Source organism: Leuresthes tenuis, unplaced genomic scaffold (assembly GCF_036924035.1).
Source record: "Leuresthes tenuis unplaced genomic scaffold, fLeuTen1.0.hap1 SCAF_14, whole genome shotgun sequence".
Classification (NCBI taxonomy): domain Eukaryota; kingdom Metazoa; phylum Chordata; class Actinopteri; order Atheriniformes; family Atherinopsidae; genus Leuresthes; species Leuresthes tenuis.
In genome coordinates this window covers 27,667,664-27,685,661 of record NW_027325368.1, presented here as the reverse complement: position 1 = coordinate 27,685,661, position 17,998 = coordinate 27,667,664, and the positions used below count along the sequence as shown (strand labels likewise).

The following is a 17,998-nucleotide window of genomic DNA, read 5'->3' as shown; positions in this document are numbered from 1 at the left end:
TGACTTTCTTCCAATAAACCTGCATGTCATTAGCTTCAATGGTATGATTACATGCCAGAAACAATTCCTTATGTTTCATAGGTTTTCTGTTGGATGTCAGGAAACCATTACATTTTCCAACTGGCAAGACGGCAAGAGAAGCTGAGACGAGCATAGTTTGAGTCAGTGCCAATCAATACATTTTCACCCCATGTGCCACTGCATGTTGCACTGTGGACATCTGTTATTTCTGCGTACTGTGATGACTGAGCCAAGCTGGAAACTTTGAGGGTCACAGGGGTTGTTGTGGAGCCAGACGATGCCTGCACCTGCTCGTGTAACTGTGTCATGATGGAACGAGCAACCATCAGCGTATACAGTGATCGTATTTTTACACATTTTCATCCAAATAGTGATGGTGGGAATTGGTTTCAGGTGAGGGTTCGTTGGCAAGCAGGAGGACTGGTGGGGTGTCTTCAGTGCAGCTCTGGCATGCAGCCAGATTGGTGCAGAGAGGGCTCTTTTTGTTCAGAGTATAGAGGACTTCTAAGTCCAAACTTTGCAGAGCCATCAGCCATGATGCTCCACGGGCATTCGTAACTACCCCATCCTTCCTGCGTTGGCTGTTAAGGAACGTGGTGGGTTGGTGGTACGTTTCCACGATGACCTTTTGGCCTCCAAGATAGTTGGAGAAATGTTTACTGCCCACACTGTGGCTGGTAGAGCTTTTTCACAGTCAGAGTATTTCACCTCAGGGGTTGCTAGTGTCTTTATAGCGTATGTCACCACGCATTTATCCTGGTCGTATTTTTGATACAGACCAGCATTTAAACAATGAGCTGAGAATCCCATCTCTAGGTGGAACAGTTTGTCATAGTTAGGATAAGCTAAACACGCTGCTGTACACAGTTTGTCTTTGAAGGTTGACGTGGCCTTTTGTTGTGGCTCGGCCCAAACAAAAGGTGTCTCCTTTTTAAGTAGTTCAGTTTGCAGTTTTGCTATGTTTGCATAGTTTTCAATGAACTGACGAGAATAGTTACAGACACCTAAGAAGCTGCGCAGCTCAGAGACATTTGAGGGTGTTTTAATGTTACTGATGCCCTGAATGCAGTTCACCTATGGCTGTACACCACTTGGCCCTACGAGGAGACCGACGTAATCTACTTTGGTTTTGATCCACTGACACTTAGAGAGAGAGATTTTTGCTCCTGCAGTGGTGAGTTGACCCAGTATGTGGTCGCTTTGTTGTATGTGTGCATCCAGGTTGGGATTACGAAGGAGGATGTCGTCAGCATAAATGAGGTTTCCTCATTCGTTGGCATCAGGACATGCTTTGTTTAAGACTATTTCAAGTTCAGCAGGTGAATTAGTATATCCAAAGGGGCATCTGGTGAACATGTACTGACGGCTAGCAAACGTGAAAGCCAACTTGTGCTGGTCCTCGGCCTGTACTGGAATGGTTCACAACCCTGATGCCACGTCTAGTGTGGAGAAGTATTTGGCATCTTTGACATGAGGAAGTTCCTGTTGAAGCTGGGTCACTGGCCACCTCGAGAGAGGGACCTGCTGGTTAAGTTTGCGGTAGTCGATTGTGAGTCTCCATTATGTTATACAGTCTCCAGTGAGTCTCCAGCTGTGTCGAGGAGGGCTTCGTGTCTCAGTACGTCCTCCAATATCAAAGATGTAAAATTTTCATGCAACTCCCTTTTCAGAGAGGTTGCACAGAAATTGTTGTACAAGTGGTTCAACTTGTATCAGAGAGGCATCCTGGTCAGAGGAGATCTCTTTTTGATCTCCTCTGACAACCAAAACTGCACTAGGTGGAGGAGGATAATTCACCTCCTCCTCTGCATTTTCAATGTCTGTGACTCTGTTTGAGCTTGTTGTGGGCCCAGCTCAGATTCTGGAATGGCAGGATTTGGAGGTGGCTCTGACGCTTGTTCTGGATGGGGAAAAGAATCAGCTGGAAGGGCTTTTTCAAGCGTCACAGCAGTTATGGCAAGGAGGTCAGATTTTGTCTCTCTTTTTTTTTTCTTTCATTTCTAGCAGTAAGTGTTTAATGTTATCTATATTGTCTCGACTGAGGCCAAATGCCTCCTTTTTCTTTCCAGATGGTTTTGGAAACTCTTTGTCTTTTTGTACGTTTCATTTGATTCCTGCTGAGGCGGTAACTGAGACCACTGTGCGTGGAGGTCTATCCAGATCTGTTTCTATAGTCAGTCTGGTTCTCCTGAACTGGGTATTTGAGGTACCGGTTGGGGGAAAACTTACTTCTGTGCAGGTTAAAACGAGGTTTGTGGGGTTCCAGTCCAGAGTAAGTTGGTTCCCTACTATGCCACCGAAGTTTCGAATAGCCGTTTCCCTGGTGTGCTGGTGGTGTCTTGTGACCCCCACTGGGCTGTTCTGGTCAGGAAAATTCATGTCTTCTTCCATTCCTTTGTCATTGCAGGAGCCAAAATAAGTCTTGAGGAGGCAGTAATAATACTGCTTAGGCAGTTAATTCCGTCCCTGTTTAACCATCATGGCTGTGCTCAAACCAGACTGGGTCAACTCATCTGAAAACTTATCTGAAGTTTAGTAATTCTTTATGTAATCGAGTTGACGCCCAATGAATCTACTTACTTTACGGGTGGATGTGATTTTAATTAAGTAGATTTTGTCGCTAATAGGTGTGTTTGGGAACCTTTGCAGGTAAAAATCAATGTCATTTAAATATGCTCATGTGTCGTGTGCTCCCCGGGAGTGGGTTCAAACCTTGGGATGTTGCGTCTATCTCTCGATCAGAGGGTCCCAATGGGGTGTGGTTCCCTAAAGCAAAGACTGACTGATCCAGTCTAGCTGGGTCTGGGGACCCCATGTGGGTCCTGAAAGGATTGGGAGTAGCTGATGCTGCAGGAGGAAAGAATTGACAGAGGTGACAGTGTACAAATATAGTGCAGGCATAGGGGGAAGTAGAGAAAGAATGTACAGTAGAGGTAGGGAAGGGAAGTACAGGGTAAGTGCTAGGGTAGGAGATGCTCTCTGGAGAGCTGGGTTTTCAAGAGTTTCTTGAAGATAAATAGGGACACCCCTGTTCTTGTAGCGCTTAATAGGTCATTCCACCATCGTGGAACAACACATGGAACGACACATGAAAAGAGTCTGGATTGTCTTGTGCGTGGTGTAGGTGCTATCACAGGCTGGTGTTGCTATAGTCAAGGCAGGAGATGACCATCGACTACACCAGGAGCTGGGTAGCGTGTTGGGTTAGGTATGGCATGATCTTTCTTTTGTTTAGCAATGAGAAGCGACATGAACAAGTGACGAAGGCAACGTGATTATTTACACAGATTAAGCAGACCAGCAATTAGCCAAGCCCAGTAAACCAGCAAGACACCAATACACTGACAACAGCTATAACTGGCAAGCCAAGAACAATACCCACATGTGCATGCACACACACACACATATACTAAGGCCCAGCACGACATTAAGCATTAATCCCTGAGTGATGGTTGTGTGGTAGCTTTTGTCAGGGCTGTTTATGAAGCTCTGTCATGTGTCTGACTGTGTGCACTTAGCACCCGCACACTCAGCCTCATGAAGCGTGACTTTTGACACTGCCTGAATTGATTTTGTTCACTCCTTTTTATATCCTTCTTCTTGGGTTTCACTGTGTCATTTTGCCAACCTGAATAAAATCAGTTTTGTGAGGGCTTTGTTGCCTCTGCTGTATTGAAAAGCTTCTGGACTCATTCCAATTTAGGCAGAAAAGCCTCATTCAGTTTATGAGGAAAGTGGAAATGTCTTTTACTCAAATATGATCTGGGCTGTCTTTTAGAGTGAATACAACAGTCTAAGAAGAGGGAAAAGGGCAGAAAGAGCGGACATTAGGAGACAGAACACACACACACACACCATCTTTCATGCTTGTCACATTGCCAAAAAAGTGTAACAGAATCAAGTTCAATCATGTGCATATGTAGATACACATACACACATTCTCTGTAGATGTCTCATCAACTTAGCTGATGGATGATGTGATGCTTCTGACACAGTCTCACACAGGCAAGTTAATTTCTTAATTCAAATGGTCCTGCTTGAAAAGTGTAAGAGTAGGCTTGGCAGGATTCTAAAGCTGGAGTTTAGCTCTGACCCTAGAACCCGCATGATTTGGAGTGAACGTGGCTACTTGCCGTTTCCCCTTCAGTCAAAAAACATGGTGATGCTGGCTGAATGAAGTAAGGGCAGTGAGGTAACAGCCCATTTCATTGTGAGAATGCTGTCACTACCGTTTTCCTGTTTCCCTTCATTGTTAGTTCTTCCGTACATATTTGAAGTTTAACGACTTGATTTGATTTTGGTATCAAAACGCTCAGTTCCTTCGGGGGATTTATGCTACTATGTTTATACTTTTAAAAATATTTAACTTTTATTCAAATTTTCCCATCATTCAAATGAATTGGAAATACTGTCAACTCTTCCTCCTCTTTCCAACCTAACTACTTCAACATACGTTCAGCTAGAGACACCATTCAAACTTTAAACAGGTTACAAGACATTCAGCCATTACTGAATGGTTCAGTTGTTTCAAAGGTAAAGCCAATTTTGAAATATGACAGTTTCAAAAACATGGAACATTTTTGTTCCTTCTTGATTTTTATGAATGAGCAGTGGCACACTGATCATTTTTAGCTTTTTCTGATATTTAAACAAATTCTTCTAACTTTCATACAGTTTAATTTAGAGAAACCAAATATACCTTCAAATGTAGGGAAAGTTGTCCTCTTTCAGCCGATGTAACTATTAAAGAGTTCACATTTACAGAATTTCAACTATGAGCCTTGAAGCGAGAGAAACCTTTCAAATTCTCTCACAAACTCCAATGGACAGTGTGACACAGCAGACAGGTTCAACTGTGTTCAACTTGCTGCCATTTAAAAATCCTTCACTCAATTGAAATGAAAACTACATTTCCGCGTTCCTCTAACCCTTCTGGTTCTTACGGTGTTAAAATTATTTTCCTCGCTCTTATAGTTTTTCCACAGGAGGTCATAGTATCCAAAAAAGCCATTTCTGGTGGTTATACTGGGAGGGAGCTCATTAAGCCGCAGCTGCTTACACACATTCCTATCACTGTTATAACATCACTCTTCCACTCCCCTGCAACATATTACACTGCAGCCATTTTAACTATTACTCACTTGATTTCTGCTAAATTTTCAGCTTTTTTAGCATGGTCAGCTATCCCCATTCAGCTTTTTAGCATTCCCACTGCTGTTTTGCAGGAACAGCTTTTTCTAGTTCTGAGTTGTGGTTGCCATCTTAGTAGCTATGGTAATGAGTTCCAATTGTAAACAAATACAATTGTAATTCAAAAATGTTGAGATGCTGTGCAAAATGTAAGTAAAACTGAATGTAATGATTTGAAAACCTTATTCAACCCTAACCCTTTTCTATTAAAAACATCAACGTCAAGAGAGCTTTCTTGTCATTTCAACTATCTGCAAGTGATAAAGTAGAATGAAGATTAAACAATGTTCCTCCAGGACCATGGTGCTACATGCAACACTGACACAGACATGTCAAATGTTGAAAGAGACATTTCAACATGTTTTGACAACATGAATTTACAATATACAAGTCAGATAAAGTTAAATTATATCCATTATAATGCAGTTCATTCTATTTATTTATAATCCAATTAATGTCACATCAGCCAAATTGATTATAGTTGCAGTCATGTATTTATTTGTACTGTACATGGTGAAATATTCAATGCTTCAGCATAATGTAACGTATGCAATGTGGTATACCTCTTCCTTCCACAAAACATCTCCAATTTTTGGATCATCACAGGGATAAGTGCTTTAAAACTGATGACACCAGCAGAGAACATTTGATCATTATATTGTACCCTCTAAGGTAAATGTTGAAGGATTTCCAATGAAGTTAAGTTCAAGAGTAAAATAGTGGTCATGGCATAACCTGTATCACAAAAACTGATACCAAAGGCATTCTGACTAAGTATACATGATAAAGTTGAGAGTGACAATGGGTTAGGCGGAGCATGATTTTATATTGTGTAGGTGCAGATTTAATACTGCACTTTGTCTCTTTGGGTCAAATTTCTGAAACTTCCCTGCATATCCTATTATAGTAGTTATTATAGATGTCAGGTTCTATGTCACTGACATTGTCCCAAACCTAAGACAAGAAATTGTATTACACATAAGCATCCTTAGTTGCCTAAAATCTTGCATAAACCCTCTGGCCTGGTCAGCTGTCCTGTCATTGTACCACCAGGTGGAGTTAATTAACTTGTGTAATCAGAAAGACGTTCAAATTGAAAACTATGTTGGACTGACTTACCTGACATAAGATGTGCTGTGGAATCATTAAAGATTTGTCACAATTTCTTGTGTAATACCAAATTAGAAAGATAAATAAATAAATCATGTCCTTTATATCTCAACTTAGTTCTTAAGATAAGGAGTTTTTATTACACAAGCCATAAGTATAAGGATAATTAATAGTAAAAACTACAGGATAGTGAGAAATTAACTGTTGTAAATTTATCAGTTTTTTTTTTATTCACAATAAAAAGAAGTCGGTTGGTCTTAGACATGAAGCTCCCAGGCGGAAATCAGTATCATACCAGCCCATGCAAACATTGTGCAGTGTTTGACAACCCTTGTATATTTGATTAGTATTGGACAGTCTGTGGGAGCTTGAAGGGAGAAGACAAACAACTTACAGGTGGATTCACAGCTTCAAGGGCTTCTTTATCTAAAACAAATGTTTGACTGCCATTCAGCATGGTTATGTAACTTGGCAAACCACCTCAAGGGCTTCAGTGGATATACTAACAGGACTAATATACATAATATCTGAGTTGTTCATGTGCAAGTGACAGTCCTTACTCCTTCTGAAGTTTGTCCACAATTTAGGTATATTGCACCTGAGAAAGGCCCTTCAGTTCCTGTTAGTGTAAGGCTGTAATCACATTGGGCAAGTTTGCTATGCTGTCTGTATATTGAAGATGTCACATTAAAAAATTGAAATAAAACAAAAAAATTCCAAATTACTGAAAAAAAGATTAAGATAAAACCATAAAAATAACAAATTGAATTGAGTTAAAGGGAATCCTATTTTATTAATCCCAGAGAGAGATTTTTCTAAATAGGACATTCAATAGAAGAACTTCTATGTAACACAATCCACTGTTCAGTATTGCAATCCTAGTAAGGTGGATAAGTGAATAGGAGACTTGAGATTTATTGTTGGATGTCTGCCTTGTTGGTGGTGAATAGTTTTTGTTTTGTTAGACTACTGTGGTGTTGATGTTAGAAAGACTATATGTGCAACATAATTTGTAAAATATTTTTGATAAAGAAATATATACATGATATCTCAGCTTAAGGTTAGTGCAATAGAGTTTATTTTGCCATTCGAATGAGATTTTAAAAAAATAAAAAAATCAACTTGGGTGTAATATAATCCCAATTCAGAAATATTTGTGAGGCTGTATAAAATGTGAATAAAAACACAATTCGGTGATTTATAAATCTAACAAAGAAATATTGTATTCAAATGAAAACCTCAAATGTTGAAAATGAGTTATTATCCTATTTAATAAAAAACTCATCCTGAATGTGATGGCAGTAACAAATCAGAAAAGAAAAGTTGGGAAGGGTGTAACAAAATGCTAGAAAAGTAGGTGGTACTCAAATAATCAGCTGTGGAACATTTTGCAACTAATTAGATTAAGTGTCAACAGGTCAGTAAGTGTCAATCAGTAATGATTGGGGTGTGGGTGACCTGGATTCAAACCCCCTGCATGAAAGGTACTACCTCCAGTAGGGGTACTTAGGAACTTAAGACCCACTTACCCTAAACACACACCAGTCGCTTTGGATAAAAGCGTCTGCCAAATGCATAAACATAAGCAAGATTGGGTACAGAGTCTCTGAATGGTTGTAGGATCTTCTCCAAACATGACATTCCAATGCACTTCAAAGTTCATCTTCAGAACTGAAAGGTGAAATGTCTTCAAGATCCAAGAATAACTCCAGTTACCTTTGTTCAAGCTCTTATGATTACTATTGTCATTTTTTTTTTTGATGATGAGGTGGCTCGGGCATCTGGTTAGTATGCCCCCTGGACACCTCCCTGGTGAGGTGTTCCGGGCACGTCCCACTGGGAGGAGACCCCGGGGAAGACCCAGGACACGTTGGAGAGACTATGTCTCTCGGCTGGCCTGGGAACGCCTCGAGCTGGAGGAAGTGGCCGGGGACAGGGGCGTCTGGGTTTCTCTGCTCAAGCTGCTGCCCCCACGACCCGACCCTCGGATAAGCGGCAGATGATGGATGGATGGATAAATTTTTTTTTGTCATGTTTTAGGTTTCTGTTTAGTGTCAAGTTTTGCCATGTTTTCACTTTTCCTCAGTCTTTCTCCTGGCCTGCCATCAGCAGTGCTCGATCTCCCTTCACCCTCACTTATCACCCTCCATAGTATTTAGTCTCCCAGTTTGTTCATGCACATTGTCAGATCCTCACCGTAATTCATGTTAAGCCAAGTTGCTATTGTTACCATCCTTGTTCGTGGCAGGTTTTGTTTTGTAAGTTTTTTCATAGTCATAGTTAGGTTTTTGGTATTCTGGCTCAGCCGCGCCTTTTGTTACTGTGTGAGGGGCCGAGCTAGTCAATCTTGAGGATACAGGTGGTTTAAAATGATAAGTAACTTAACACAAAAACCCAAACTGACTTAACAAAGAACCAAACTGACCTAACAAACAAGAAACAAAGGATAACTTAAATACTGGCTGATCAGACCAGTTTCAACATAAGAGGGGTAACACATATAAACAAAAAACCTAAGAAGCAGAACCTAACAGTCAGTTTAATAATTACTCAAACAAAGAATTAACAAAATGACTAAAACTCCCCCCTGAGCTGTCACCTTATCGTGGTGGGGGAGTTTGCGTGCCCCAATGAGTCTGGGAGCTATGTTGCCCGGGGCTTTAAGCCCCTGGTAGGGTCACCCAAGGCAAACAGATCCTAGATGAGGGACCAGACAAAGAACAGCTCAAAAGACCCCCCATGATGAACAAAAAATTTGGACCTCGTGATCCCTTGCCCGGATATGGGACACCGGGGCCTCCCCTCGGAGCCAGGCCCGGGGGTGGGGCCCGGCAGCGGGTGCCTGGTGGCCGGGTCTGTGCCCATGGGGCTCGGTCGGGCATAGCCCGAAATGATGACGTGGGTCCCCCTTCCGACGGGCTCACCACCCGTGGGAGGGGCCAAGGGGATCGGGTGCGATGTGAGCTGGGTAGCAGCCGAAGGCAGAGGCCTTGGCGGTCTGATCCTCGGCTACTGAAGCTAGCTCTTGGGACGTGGAATGTCACCTCTCTGTTGGGGAAGGAGCCGGAGCTGGTGCGCGAGGCTGAGCGGTTCCGGCTATATATAGTCGGACTCACCTCGACGCACGGCTTGGGCTCTGGAACCAGTCCTCTTGAGAGGGGTTGGACTCTCTTCCACTCTGGAGTTGCCCGTGGTGAGAGGCGCAGAGCAGGTGTGGGCATACTTATTGCCCCCCGGCTGTGTGCCAGTACATTGGGGTTTACCCCAGTGAACGAGAGGGTAGCCTCCCTCCGCCTTCGGGTGGGGGGACGAGTCCTGACTGTTGTTTGTGCCTATGCGCCAAACAGCAGTTCAGAGTACCCACCCTTTTTGGAGTCTCTGGGGGAGGCACTGGAGAATGCTCCTACCGGAGACTCCCTCGTTCTGCTGGGGGACTTCAATGCTCACGTGGGCAATGACAGTGAGACCTGGAGGGGTGTGATTGGGAGGAACGGCCCCCCCGATCTGAACCAGAGTGGTGTTATGTTGTTGGACTTCTGTGCTGGTCATGGACTGTCCATAACGAACACCATGTTCAGACATAAGGGTGTCCATATGTGCACTTGGCACCAGGACACCCTTGGCCGCAGTTCGATGATCGACTTTGTGGTTGTATCATCGGACTTGCGGCCGTATGTTCTGGACACTCGGGTGAAGAGAGGGGCGGAGCTGTCAACTGATCACCACCTGGTGGTGAGTTGGCTCCGCTGGTGGGGGAGGATGCCGATCAGACCTGGCAGGCCCAAACGTATTGTGAGGGTCTGCTGGGAGCGTTTGTCAGAATCCCCCGTCAGAAGGAGCTTTAACTCCCACCTCCGGCAGAGCCTCAACCATATCCCGGGGGAGGTGGGGGACATTGAGTCCGAATGGGCCATGTTCCGTGACTCCATTGCCGAGGCAGCTGATCGGAGTTGTGGCCGTAAGGTGGTCGGTGCCTGTCGTGGCGGCAACCCTCGAACCTGCTGGTGGACACCAGTGGTGAGGGAAGCCGTCAAGCTGAAGAAGGAGTCCTATCGGGCCTTTTTGGCCAGTGGGACCCTAGAAGCAGCTGATAGGTACCGACAGGCCAGACGGGCTGCGGCTTCGGCGGTTGCTGAGGCAAAAACTCGGGCCTGGGAGGAGTTCGGTGAGACCATGGAGAACGATTTCCGGACGGCCTCGAAGAGATTCTGGTCCACCATCCGGCGTCTCAGGGGGGGGAAGCGGCTCACAGTCAACACTGTTTACAGTGGGGACGGGGCTTTGCTGACCTCAACTAGGGATGTTGTGAGTCGGTGGGGGGAGTACTTCGAGGAACTCCTCAATCCTACCAACACGTGCTCGGAAGAGGCAGAGTCGGAGAACTCGGAGACGGGGCCTCCCATTTCTGGGGCTGAGGTTGCCGAGGTGGTCAAAAAGCTCCTCGGTGGCAAGGCCCCGGGGGTGGATGAGGTCCGTCCTGAGTTTGTCCTGGCTCTGGATGTTGTAGGGCTGTCTTGGCTGACACGCCTCTGCAGCATCGCGTGGACATCGGGGACAGTGCCTCTGGACTGGCAGATTGGGGTGGTGGTCCCCCTCTTTAAAAAGGGGGACCGGAGGGTGTGTTCCAACTATAGGGGTATCACACTCCTCAGCCTCCCTGGTAAGGTCTATTCGGGGGTATTGGAGAGGAGGATCCGTCGGATAATCGAGCCTCGGATTCAGGAGATGCAGTGTGGCTTTCGTCCTGGCCGTGGAACAGTGGACCAGCTCTATACCCTCGGCAGGATCCTGGAGGGTGCATGGGAGTTCGCCCAACCAGTCTACATGTGTTTTGTGGACTTGGAGAAAGCGTTCGACCGTGTCCCTCGTGGAGTCCTGTGGGGGGTGCTCCGGGAATATGGAGTGCCGGACCCCTTGATAGGGGCCGTTCGGTCTCTGTATGACCGGTGCCAGAGTTTGGTCCGCATTGCCGGCAGTAAGTCGGATACGTTTCCGGTGAGAGTTGGACTCCGTCAGGGCTGCCCTTTGTCACCGATTCTGTTCCTAACCTTTATGGACAGAATTTCTAGGCGCAGCCAGGGTGTTGAGGGTGTCCGATTTGGCGACCTCAGAATCGGGTCTCTGCTTTTTGCAGATGATGTGGTTCTGTTAGCGTCGTCAGGCCGTGACCTTCAACTCTCACTGGAGCGATTCGCAGTCGAGTATGAAGCGGCTGGGATGAGAATCAGCACCTCCCAATCCGAGACTATGGTTCTCAGCCGGAAAAGGGTGGAATGCTCTCTCCGGGTCGGGAATAAGATCCTTCCCCAAGTGGAGGAGTTCAAGTATCTCGGGGTCTTGTTCACGAGAGAGGGACGAATGGAGCGGGAGATTGACGGGCGGATCGGTGCGGCGTCTGCAGTGTTGCGGGCTCTGCACCGACCCGTCGTTGTGAAGAAGGAGCTGAGCCAGAAGGCGAAGCTCTCTATTTACTGGTCAATCTACGTTCCCATCCTCACCTATGGTCACGAGTTGTGGGTAGTGACCGAAAGAACAAGATCTCGAATACAAGCGGCCGAAATGGGTTTCCTCCGCAGGGTGTCTGGGCTCTCCTTAGAGATAGGGTGAGAAGCTCAGTCATCCGGGAGGGGCTCGGAGTAGAACCGCTGCTCCTCCGCATTGAGAGGAGTCAGATGAGGTGGCTCGGGCATCTGGTTAGGATGCCCCCTGGGCGCCTCCCTGGGGAGGTGTTCCGGGCACGTCCCACTGGGAGGAGACCCCGGGGAAGACCCAGGACACGCTGGAGAGACTATGTCTCTCGGCTGGCCTGGGAACGCCTCGGGGTCCCCCCGGAAGAGCTGGAAGAAGTGGCCGGGGACAGAGACGTCTGGGTTTCTCTGCTCAAGCTGCTGCCCCCGCGACCCGACCCCCGGATAAGCGGCAGATGATGATGATGATGATGATGATGATGATGACTAAATAAACAAACTACTCATAAATCCAAAGGAATAAATCTTAACATCTAAAGAAATTTAGGCAGAGGGCTGCCTTGGTGCAGACAAAGCCACATGCACAGGAAGTGCAATGAGCCTGCATCTCTGATGGTATGGGGTGCACATCTAGATCATTTCCAAATTGATATTATTAGGTGCATCATGGCATTCAAAATACAACAAATAAGACCCAGGACAGTAGAGCAACTAGAATCCTTTATCAGACAAGAACGGGACAGCAGTCCTCTCATAAAGGTCCAACAACTGGTCTCCTCTGTTCATAGACATTTACAGACTCTTGTTAAAGAAAAAGAGATGGGAAACATGCCCTGGTCATGTTTTTAGACATGTTGCTGCCATCAAATTCAAGATGGCCTAATATTTTTCTTGAAATAGGAAAATGGCTCATTTTCAACATTTGAGTCAGAAATTATTTTAGCTATCTATTAATTCCAAGGGGAAATTAATTTTGAATAGTGCTCCCATTGAAATATAATTTCAAGATAAACACAAGAAATTTGTGCTAAAGAAAAAATGGACTGCCTATAATAATTCCCAATAATCCCTATATAGACCAGTGAGCAGTGCTGACCAACAGGTTATTGGGATCATCAGGTGGGAACCTCCTTTCATCGGTGTTTTGTCTAGATGGGCCACTACACCTTCAGGAGGTTAGACAGTGATCACTGGCGTCCCAGAGTCACTCCGCTAGTTTGTCCAAGAAGAGCCTCAATAGATACGCACACACCATATCGGAACTGCACGGAAAGAACTGTGTGTCTGCTAGTGTAAGTTTTTTCTAAACTTCTTGCCTAATTCAATATCTGTTGTTGTTGTGAGAGTGATCAAAACCCATCCGTGGGTGAAACCTGTTGCCTAGTAGCCTCGGTTGAGCCATCGCAAAGCAATCAGAGTATTCAGGAGCTGTGAACGGGTGGTCACTCTCCTCTCTGAAAACACTTGCTGGTTAACTCTCGGTGGGCGGTCCTCTCACTAAGGTTAGAGCTTTAAAAAACTCACTACAGCACACTGAAGGTATTGGAACTGCACGGAAAGAACCGAGTGTCTGCTAGTGTAAGTTTTTTCTAAGCTTCTTGCCTAATTCAATATCTGTTGTTGTTGTGAGAGTGATCAAAACCCATCCGTGGGTGAAACCTGTTGCCTAGTAGCCTCGGTTGGGCCATCGCAAAGCAATCAGAGTATTCAGGAGCTGTGAACGGGCGGTCACTCTCCTCTCTGAAAACACTTGTTGGTTAACTCTCGGTGGGCGGTCTCAGCCTAGTGCAATTAACCAACACATGAACGGCTGTGCACAACATAAAGTAAGGGGTGGCGCCGGAAGCGTCAGCCATTCTCGTGTGAAGACATTCTTGGGTAAAGACTAGCGTGTCTACCTGCGCGTGTCCACCGAGCAAGGCCACTGAACAAGGCAAACCTGTCATACTTGCCTCATCCATGTCGCTCTGGCCTCACCACCAGCTTTAAAATGTGCCTCAAACCCATTCCCATTCCAGTTGTCTCCGGCTCGCACAGAAGGTTTCACACAACCAAACGCCACCGCAACCTTAACAAACCTTAACTAAAGGCCACTTCACTCTGTGACACACCCTTGTCTGTGGGGTTGTGGAATTGCCAATCAGTGGTAAACAAAGCAGATTTCATTATGGCTTATGCTAATCACCTGTCTCTTGACATCCTGGCTCTCACTGAAACCTGGATTAAGCCTGAAAACACAGCTACCTCGGCTGCACTTTCAACCAACCACTCATTTTCTCACACCTCTTGTACATCTGGGAGAGGTGGTGAAACGGGCATGCTCATTTCCAACAAATGGAAATACACCCAACTGCTACCTGAAGCTAAATACAATACCTTTGAATACCACGCCATCTTGGTAACTGCACCGGTCAAAACCTATATGATTGTCGTATATCGCCGACCAGGACAACTCGGTGACTTTCTAAATGAACTAGACACCTTGCTCTCTTCTATCTTGGAGCATGACTGTCCCACAATTGTCCTTGGTGACATGAACAGCCACCTTGACAGTCCTAGCTCTTCTGATTTTCTGACACTAATGCACTCGTTTGAGCTACAACTGCTCAGCAGTCCTCCGACCCATAAAAGGCAAAGTGCTCGATCTCGTTTTCTCAAGAAACTGTGCCACAGAGGCCCTATCTGTCACACCTCTGCAGTTCTCTGACCACTATTTCATTCAGTTCAGAGTGAGTCTCCCGAGAAGACCATCTGCTTCTACCCCTATGGTTTCCTTCCGCCGAAATCTCCGCAACCTGTCTCCCACCTGCTTCTCCTCCGTTGTTGCCTCCGCTCTTCCAACCTCCAGCACATTCTCCTCCCTTCAGGTTAATGATGCCACGGAGTCCCTTTGCTCTACTCTGAGCTTATCTCTGGATAGTCTGTGTCCTCTATCCACCAAACCCTCCCGATCCTCCCAGTCTCACCCCTGGCTAAATGATACTCTCCGAGCGTTGCGCACCAATCTCAGAGCTGCCGAAAGGAAATGGCAAAAGTAAAAAGATCCGGCAGATCTAGCTAAATTACAGGTGCTACTGTCATCATTCGCATCCAGTGTCACTGATGCAAAATAATCTTTCTACATCAACAAGATTCATAGTACTACTGACACCCGGAAACTTTTTTCCACCTTCAAAAATCTACTTAATCCTCCGCCTCCGCCACCTGCTACCAATCTAACATCAGACACCTTCGCCTCATTTTTTACTGACAAAGTGGCAGCTATAAGCAAACAGTTTACCAAAGCTGTTACCACAAAATCTGCATGCAGAAGTCCTACTGCATCATTTTCCTCATTTACCCCTCTGACTCAGAGCAGTGTGTCTAAACTTCTCACATGTAGCCGTCCTACTACATGCCTGCTGGACCCCGTTCCTACTAATCTTCTCCAATCCATTGCTCCTACTGTGACTGCAGCAGTCACGCATGTGATTAATGCTTCACTGACATCGGGCACATTTCCTACCACTTTCAAACAAGCTCAGGTTACACCGCTGCTCAAGAAACCTTCCCTCCCTCCAACTCATGTGGAGAATTATCGGCCGGTCTCTCTCCTCCCGTTTCTGTCTAAAATCATTGAAAGGGCGGTCTTTAAGCAGGTCAACGATTATCTCTCACATAACAACCTCCTTGACCCAAACCAATCTGGGTTTAAAAGTGGACACTCCACCGAGACGGCTCTGTTAGCTGTGACAGAAGCCTTAAAAGAAGCCAGAGCGATAGCGAAGTCCTCTGTACTTATCCTGCTCGACTTATCAGCTGCATTTGACACTGTCAACCACAGTATTCTTTTGTCCATGCTCTAAAGCATGGGCATCACAGGGAGAGCACACTCCTGGTTTGAATCGTACCTCACTGGTCGGTCCTTCAAAGTATCCTGGCTTGGTCACACTTCTGCAGCGCACCACCTTGCCACAGGGGTCCCCCAAGGCTCAGTACTGGGACCTCTTCTCTTTGCCATATACACCAACTCACTGGGACAGATCATCCGATCACATGGCTTCTCATACCAATGTTATGCTTATGATACCCAGCTCTATCTGTCATTCCCACCTGATGACCACACGGTCTCAGCACGAATCTCAGACTGTCTCCCTGACATATCAGCATGGATGAAAGCCCATCACCTCCAACTTAACCTCCCAAAAACTGAACTGCTTGTCTTTCCAGCCAAACCAACCATACAACACAGCATCTGCATCCAAACCGAATCCCTATCTCTTGCTCCATCAAAGGTTGCTAGAAACTTGGGTGTCATGATTGATGACAAGATCACGTTACCTCAGTTGCTCGTTCATGCCGCTTTGCATTACTAAACATAAGAAAGATCAGACCATACCTGACCCAACATGCCACCCAGCTCCTGGTGCAGGCCATGGTCATCTCCCGCCTTGACTACTGCAATGCACTCCTAACTGGTCTCCCAGCTTGTGCTGGGAAACCTCTGCAGATGGTCCAAAACGCAACGGTGTGTCTCGTCTTTGATCAGCCGAGAAGAGCAGATGTCACCTCTCTGTTCATTGAGCTCCACGGCTACCCTTAGCTGCCCACATCAAATTCAAGTCACTGATGTTAGCCTACAAAGTGCTTAATGGAACGGCTCCCATCTACTTGAATGCTCTCGCAAAGGCTTACGTCACAATTCGGTCACTCCGATCATCAAAGGATTGTCGTCTAGCAGTGCCTACACCACTCTCAAGACAATCCAGACTCTTTTCGTGTGTCGTTCCACAATGATGGAATGACCTACCGAGCGCTACCAGAACAGGGGTGTCCCTGTCTATCTTCAAGAAACTCTTGAAGACCCAGCTCTTCAGAGAGCATCTTCTATCCTAGCAGTTACCCTGTACTTCCCTACCCCCTCTACTACACTTTCTCTTTCTGTCCTTCCCTCCATGCCATCACTCTATTTCTACGCTGTCATCACTGCCACCTTTGACAGAGTCTGACTAGTGGTTTCATTCTATGTAGCTTATTGTTAGCTTTGATGTTAGCTGTAATGTTTTATCCGCCAACTGAACGGCAAGAGTGTGAAAAGTTTGTGGAATTCAGTGGAATTCCTGGACGGCTGGTAGTTCAGTCCTAGTAATGCATTGTGCTGATTTGACCACCCTCTGTAGACCACTGCAGTCCTGAGAAATACAGCTCCCATACCAGGCAGTCATAAAGCCAGACAGATCCGTTGTCTCGCTGCTTTCATGATCGCACCTTCTTGATGTGACCAGGTCAGATGATCACTGATGTTGACCCCCAAGAGTCTGAAGTAACTGACTCTTTCCACCTCTGTTCCCTCAATATGGATGGAGGCTCCCCTCACTGCAGTTTCCTGTAGTCCACAATGAGCTCTTTTGTCTGTCTTGGTTGTCTTATTTTTAACTTCATCATTTTGTGTGTACTTCTTCGTGGGACATTTTCACATATAATATATTCATATGGTAAATGGACTGTACTTGTATAGCGCTTTTCTAGTCTAACTGACCACTCAAAGCGCTTCAACACTACATGCCACATTCACCCATTCACACTCAGTCATACAGCACGTCTTAGTCTATAACTACGTGCTTTCTACTCATTCACACACATTCATACATCGATGGATGCATTGGTGGGCAATGTGAGGTTCAGTGTCTTGCCCAAGGACTGGCTGGGGAAGCCGTAGTCGAACCAACCTTCTGATTGGTGGGTGACTGCAATTTCTCCTGAGCTACTGCCGTGCCCCCCCCCCCCCCCCCCCCCCCACACACACACACACACTCACACACACACACACATATATATATATATGTATTCACAACATTAAATGCTTATTAAATAGAAGCATATATTCAATTCAAATTTCATTGTTACTGTACTTACTTTTAAAAGCCACTTTTTATGAGTCTGCTACTCAGTAACTGCTGTTGTTAGCTGTGTTTTATAGTTTAAGTGTGATCTGTTTTAGATAGGTGATTTAGATTTCGATAATGTGGCATAAGTCAGTCTTATTTTCATCTATATAAACTTATCCTGAATATCACTGACATTTTGGCCATATTTCAGTTATCAATCATGGATTGAGCTTTTTATTCTCTATATGGAGAAGAAAATTTGTTTAGTAGTGTGTTCATTGTGAATTAACATGGTTGGAGTTGAGAGATTTATCTTTGTTCCATTCAATGCTTGTTAGGATA

The 17,998-nt window shown here is 45.6% G+C and overlaps 1 pseudogene; it reads left to right on the top strand.

The window, feature by feature from the left end:
• The first annotated feature begins 394 nt into the window (after window positions 1-394).
• Window positions 395-16,714, top strand: LOC140268237 (uncharacterized; annotated as a pseudogene).
• The last annotated feature ends 1,284 nt before the right edge of the window (window positions 16,715-17,998 follow it).